The 7,340-nt window shown below is 35.5% G+C and overlaps 1 pseudogene; it reads left to right on the forward strand.

Annotated features, from left to right (window-relative positions):
• Positions 1-5,890: 5,890 nt before the first annotated feature.
• On the forward strand, positions 5,891-6,665 carry LOC123848859 (RNA-binding protein 4-like; annotated as a pseudogene).
• The last annotated feature ends 675 nt before the right edge of the window (positions 6,666-7,340 follow it).

A 7,340-nucleotide genomic window follows, 5' to 3' on the forward strand; every position in this document is an offset into this window, starting at 1 on the left:
TGTGCTGGGATAATTGCACATTCACATGTAAAAGAATGAAACTGGACCCAAATCTTATACCACTCACAAAAATTAACACAAACTCAATTAAACACTTAAATGTAAAACCTGAAACCATGAAACTCCTAGAAGAATACATAGGAATAAAGACATGGATCTTGACAAATGGTATTTTGGATAAGACACCTAAAGCACAAGCAACAAAATCAAAAATAAACAAGTGGGATTATATCAAACTAAAAAACTGCACAGTGAAGATAACCATTTACAAAGTGAAAAGACAGCTTATAGAATGGGAAAAATATTTACAAAACATATATATGATAAGGGATTAATATCCAAAATACATAAAGAACTCATAAACTCAATAGCAAAAAAATAAAATAACCCAATTTAAAAATGGGCAAAGAACCTGAACAGACATTTCTCCAAAGCAGATATACAAAAGACTAAAGGTTCATCAAAATATGCCCAACATCACTAGTCATTAGGGAAATACAAATTAAAATCACAATGAGATATCACCACACTCCTGTTAGAATGGCCATCATCAAAAAGACAAGAGAGATCAAATGCTGGTGTAGATGTGGAGAAAGGGGGAACCCTTCTGCAGTGTTGGGGGAATAGTGACTTGGTACAGCCACTAGAGAAAACAGTATGGAGGATCTTCAAAAACTTAAAAAAGTAGAACTACTATATTATCCAGCAATTCCACTTCTGGGAATATATCCAAAAGAAATGAAAATACTAACACAAAAAGATATCTGCACCTTTGTGCTCATAGCAGCATTATTTAAAATAACCAAGACATGGAAACAACCTAAGTGTACATAAATGGATGACTGAATAAAGAAGTCGAGATACATATATACTTATCATTATACACATCCACACATATACAATGGAACATTACTCAGTCATAAAATGAGGAAATCTACCATTTGTGATAACATGGATGGACCTTGAAGGAACTGTGCTAAGTGAAATAAGTCAGGCAGAAAGGTAAATGCCATATGATCTCATTTATATGTGGAACATTAAAAAATGAAAAAAAAATTATAGAAAAAAGGATCAGACTTGTGGTTGCCAGAGGCAGAGGGTGGGGTAGGGGGAACTGGAAGAAGGTGGTCAAAAGATACAAACTTCCACTTACAAGATAAATAAGTACTATTAATATAATGTGACAACATGATGACTACAGCTAACACTGCTATAGGATACATAGGAAATTTGTAAAGAGTAAATCCTAAGAGTTCTCATCACAATATTTTTTTTTCTTTTTTCTTCTTTTCTCTTTATTGTATCTATATGAGAAGATTGATGTTTGCTAAGCCTATTGTGGTAGTTATTTCACAATACATAAATGAAATCATGACACTGTACACCTTGAACTTATACAGTGATATATGTCAATTATTTCTCAATAAAAATGAAAAGAAAAACTTTTACAACTTATTAAGAACAACAACAACAACAACAACATAGATGGGCAAAAACTTTCAAAAAGGATTCACCAAAAAAGATATACAAAAGGAAAAGAAATACATAAAATGTTGCTCAATATAATCAGTCCTTAGGGAAATGCCAATTCAAACTGCAATAAGACACCACTACCTTTCCACTAGAATAGCTTAAAGAAAAAGAAAAAAAAAAAAAAAAAAAAAAAACCTGACAAAACTAAGTGCTAGTGTAGCTGTGGAGCAACTGGAACTCATACATTACATTGTTGGTAGGAATACAAAATGGTATAGCCACTCTGGAAAACAATTTGGCAGTTTCTTATTAATTAAAATATATACTTACAACCTAAGAATCCTACTATTAGGTATTTACCCCCCAAAAAGAAAACATATAAATGAAAATGTATATATGTTCACATAGATACCCATATGTGACTATTCATAATCACCAAAAATTGGTCACAATCCAAATGTCCTTAACTGGTTAATGGATAAACAAACCAAGATCCATCCATATAATGGAATACTACTCAGCAATAAATAGGAACAAACTATGGATACATGCAATAGTATAATCAAATCTCAAATATATTATGCTAAGTTAAATTAACCAGACACCAAAAACTATATACTATATGGGTCTATTTATATAATATTCTGGAAAAGGCAAGTTCTAGGGATAGACATCAGATCAGTGGTTGCTCGGGATTGAGAGTGTGAGATAGAGGTTTTCCACAAATGGTCACAAGGGAGATCTTTAGGATGGTGGAAATGGTCTATATCTTGACTGAACTGGTGATGGCATGACAGTGTACATTTGTCAAAACTCAAACTGTACATTTAAAAGGTATTAAGTTTTATAACATGTAATTATACCTCAATAAACATGACTTAGAAAGCATATAAAGATTTTTTTAAGATTTTATTTATTTATTAGAAAGAAAGAGAAAGAGAGAGAGGGCACACTAATGGGGGGAAGGGGCAGAGGGAGAGGGAGAAGCAGGCTCCCTGTTGAGCAAGGAGCCCCACGCGGTACTTGATCCCAGGACCCTGGCTGGGATCATGACCTGAACCAAAGGCATTCGCTTAACCAACTGAACCACCCAAGCGTCCCGTGTATAAAGATTTTTAAAACATAAAGAGCAAGGCAAAACTGATTGTTTCACTCATTGAGCCACTGCTATTATGAATCTTTTCCTCTACAATTTCTAGAGTTTGGGCTGTACAGTAAAATACCTAACCATTTTGCCTACCTGTTGGCAAAAATGATATAATAAATTACTTTATGATGATAAGCATCCATATCTTAGCATCTTCCTTAATAATAGATGGACTAGAGGCACCTAAGTGGTGCAGTCAGTTAAGCGTCCAACTCTCGGTTTCAGCTCAGGTCGTGATCTCATTGTCATGAGATTGAACCTGGCATCAGGTTCCTCACTCAGTATAGAGTCGGCTTGAGATTCTCTCTCTCCCTCTTCCCCTTCCACTCATGTCCTCTCTCTCTCTAAAATAAATAAATCTTTAAAAAAAATAAATGGACTAATTTCACAGAAACATCAATTTTTTCTTTAAAATTCTATATGTCTTCTTAAAATCCTGACAGAGCTGCAAGAGAGAAAAGGATGTCTGTGCAAAACCTCTCTTCCTCCTAATTTCCCAGCAATAGGGTACATCCAATCCAAAGTTACATTAAATTTGTCTCATCTGCTTTTTTCTTATTTATAATTACTCTTTGACTTAAAAGTGTGTTATACTAACTTTTCTGTAGAGTGGGACATAACCAATATTTCTGTAGAATGAAAGCAGGCAATAGAAACTCTAAACTCACTTTTGATTTTGGATTATCTTATTTTGTTACTAAGAATATAAGAATGGCACTCAAACAGACTCACCAAAAATGCTCTCCAACTAAATGAAACCTACAGTCAATGGTTTTACCAATAAAGATGTATTTGTAAAATAAATAAGCAATTTACCCCCACTCCATCTCATCCTCATAACCTCCATTATATGCTTATGCCTAGATTTTTATATGACATTCATTAAAGGAAAATTACACCTTCATTCCTATAAAAATGTGCTTTATTGATTCATAATAATAACTCCCATTTTTGAATGTTTACTATGTGTTAGCCAAGCATCATTCCAAGTACTTTAATTTACTCTTCATAAAAATCTATGAGACAGATATTATTATTACCCTCATTTTGCAGAAATTTAGGAAATGGAAGCACATAAAATTTAGATCATTTGCCCAAGATAGCATAGCTGTTGAGTGAAGGAGCCAGAATTTGAACCTAGATAGTAATGGCACCTGAACCACAATCCATAACTGGGATTCAATAGTGCTTCTTAATGAGAAAGCTGTTAGTAAAACAAAAATATTTGCTTAAAAGCAAATATTTAATGAACACATACCATGTATTGAACACCTTTCTAGGAAGTCGGGGAAAGACTGTTATCAATTCTTTTAACTCATCAATTCTGAAATAAAATTTTTAAGCAGTTGGAAACAAGTGTGTTTTCCCTTATAGATCTGCCAACAACCAGTTTGCATTTCCCTCAGTAAGTCATTGGATTTATCAGAATTTTAATTTTTTCAACCCATGAATGAAGCAGTAACTCTTTAGGGTCATATTTGTTTTCTCCCATAACCTTAAACTTAAAGCCCATACAGATTGCAAAATTCTCAGAATTCATAGACAATTTCTTAGTTTTCTGTATCTGTCATGAATTTCCCACTCTACATAAATCATGGAGCTATAAAGGAAACGATAAACTCAACTAATTTTAGATTATTTTATGCTATTGATTATTTTATCTTTGTCATTGACTGTACACACTTGAAAGAGGAGAGTATTGCAGTATAATTTTCCAACTTTTAAATCAGACTTTTAATTATGAATTGAATTCTTCAATCAGTTTAAACTACAAAAACACTATTTTAAAAAGAAAGAATAGAGGGAGGGAGACAGGAAGAGATAGGAAGAGAAAAAAATGAAAGGAAGAAAGAAACTCAGAGCTACCTAGACTTTTTTAGTTGTTTTGATTTTCACAGGGAGTGGGTGAAAAGGAGGTGGATTTGGACAGAATGATGCGATACTTCCCCCTAAAGTTTTACACAAGATTAAGTAAATTACCATTTCTTCTCAAATGGGAATGGCTCCTTCCCAGGAAGTGCCAATATCTGTTTAAAGAAAACATCTGTTAGGCAAGTGGAAATATTGGGAGATACGCTGTTTACTCAGACTGTTAGGACATAATGAATAAATCATAATAAACTGGAAAATTAAGATTAGGATCTGGGCATAATTAGCAGTTCTTAAGGTGCCAAGTGCTGTATTTTTGAACACATAATGAGCTTGGAAGTTCCTAGTTATTGTCAGCAAGTCCAGCTGTTGGTAGTTCAATAATCTGTTCAGAAACATTTACCAGGTAGTGAGAAACAGGTTTACTTTAGGGTTATTGCTTACAAGTGAGCACACACTGAAATTTCATCAGCATGTATAATTTCCAGGCATAATCCACCATAAATCAACTCACTGTGAGAATATGAGGATTTTTATATTACTGACTCATAGTAGGAGGTGACTACTTTAAATATATGTAAACCTGTGTGTTTATAAGTGCAAAGACAGTAATGATAACAAAAGCATTGTTATTTACATCTTTATCATTTTCTAAAGTTACACATGTATGATCTTCCCTGTTTCCAACAAACTGAGGCAGATTAGCCATTCAATCTCTCCATTTTAGAATGAGGAAACATCTCTAAGTAATTAAAGTTATTTGAGTCAGCTGTAGGGCTTAAGGTCATCATAAAATTAAAATTTTAACACTGGAAGGAAATAGAGGCGTTATCCAACATAGTCCCAACCAGAGTCCCACAAAATACACACACACACACACACACACACCCCTACTTAAGGCTACAGCTCTTTATTGTATTTTCTAGAAAACCTCAAGTTCTGCTATGCCAGCATGCTAATTTCTTCCTTTCAATCAACCTGAAAAGAGATAAATTGAATCTGTAAAAAATTATTTTCATATGGTGTGGTTTTCAAGTTCCAAATTGGAAAAAAGATACATTTTCTTAAAATATTAATAATTTAAAATTTTATAATGATAAAAGATGTTTGTTTATAAAGAGAAATGAGTAAATTCCAAGACAACAGACTATAAGGCTTATTAAGGCTAAAATTCTAGGTTTTCAATAATTCCAAAAAACTGCTCTTCTCAATCTTTCCAAAAGAAGACTAAAGTACAGACAAGTCCAAACATCAATAAGAAAATACCCAATTTCTCCCCTATGATGGCCCAATATCAGTACAGAAGAATGGCCTAACTGGTCCAGCTTTAGGCATTGCTTCTTGCATGGATAATGATGTCACTGTGTAATCCAGGGTCACCTGATTACTCATCTATCTAAAATGATAGCAACTTCTATCCAGAGTCACTGCTGCTGCCGCTGCCACTTTAGCATTTTGTCAGAAATGTCTGCACTGCAAGGAGGAGCCCCTGCTGAGTTCCCTATGGGCCGTGTTCAGAAGATGAAGCTGTTCATTGGAAACCTGCCCAAGGAGGCCACAGACCAGATCTGCTAACTCTTTGAGCAGTATGGGAAGGTGCTGGAATGTGACATCATTAAGAACTATCATGTTGGGGGGTGCCTGGGTGGCTCAGTCGGTTAAGCCCCTGACTTTTGGTTTCTGCTCAGGTCATGATCTCAAGGTCCTGGGATGGAGCCCCACCTCTGCTGCACACTGGAGTCTGCTTGGAATTCTCTCTCCCTCTCCTTCTGCCCTCCCCCATTCCTGCTCTCTCTCTCTCTCTCTTGCTCTCTCTCAAATAAATTAAAGAAATCTTAAAAAAATAAAAAAGAACTATGGCTTTGGGCACATAGAGGACAAGACGGCAGCTGAGGATCCATAGCAACCTGCACCCTACAAGCCACTCAGGGTGAATATCAATGTGAAAGCCAACAAGAATGAGAGTAAAACCTCCACAGAGTTGAATGTGGGCAACATTAGTCCCACCTGTATCAACAAATAGCTTTGGGTCAAGTTTGAGGCATATGGTCCAGTCATCAAATGTAACATTGTAAAAGATTATGCCTTCCTACACATGGAGCAGGCAGAGGATGCAGTGAAGGCCATCAGAGGCCTTGACAACACAGAGTTTCAAGGTGGGATGTGTGTGGGCTGAAATTCGGAGCTGGAGTTGTGCATGAGAATACACGCTTCATGGTATCCCATCTTTGGGACGTTTTTGGCTCTGTAGGTTCAGTACGAAACTGTGGACCTTAATTTACCTTGCTAAATTCAGACTACCTCTGCCTTTCCTCCCTTCTGCCCATCTTCCTGTTTTTCTTGTTCCTCAATACTTCTGTAGTTTCCCATTTATGGTCTGTTCTCCCAGCAGGCCTCATTGTGTGCAGAAACTGTGGTGGGGGTTGTGCTGCTTCCTGGCTTCCTGCTTCCAATGGGTGCTGAACTTGGGAATGACCTTGGTGAGAGTGTCGCTGCTCTTGAGTCTTTTTGGCCCAAAGGCTTGTGACAGGTAGATACATAGAGTTGGATCACTTTTTTTTTTTCCGGTGAAATAAATGGTTTTTCAACTTAAAAAAAGAAAATGATAGCAAACATCTGCAAAAGAATTTTAACTAGTCGATAGGTTTATTAACCACTTAAAAGGTGTGCTAGGCTATTAAAAATGTCAGGGACACAAAAGAAGTATAAGATGTGGTAAGTATTCTCTGGAAGCTTCCACCTAGTTGGAAGAAAACTAGCATATGTAAATCAAAAAGTAGACAATAATTAAATCCTAAACAGGTTGGAAATAATCACAAATGCAATCTGAGTTCAGATAAAGACATATCTG

The sequence above is a fragment of the Mirounga angustirostris genome, unplaced genomic scaffold (assembly GCF_029215605.1).
Source record: "Mirounga angustirostris isolate CCGP_5_RB_7025 unplaced genomic scaffold, mMirAng1.0.hap1 SCAF_2, whole genome shotgun sequence".
NCBI lineage: Eukaryota > Metazoa > Chordata > Mammalia > Carnivora > Phocidae > Mirounga > Mirounga angustirostris.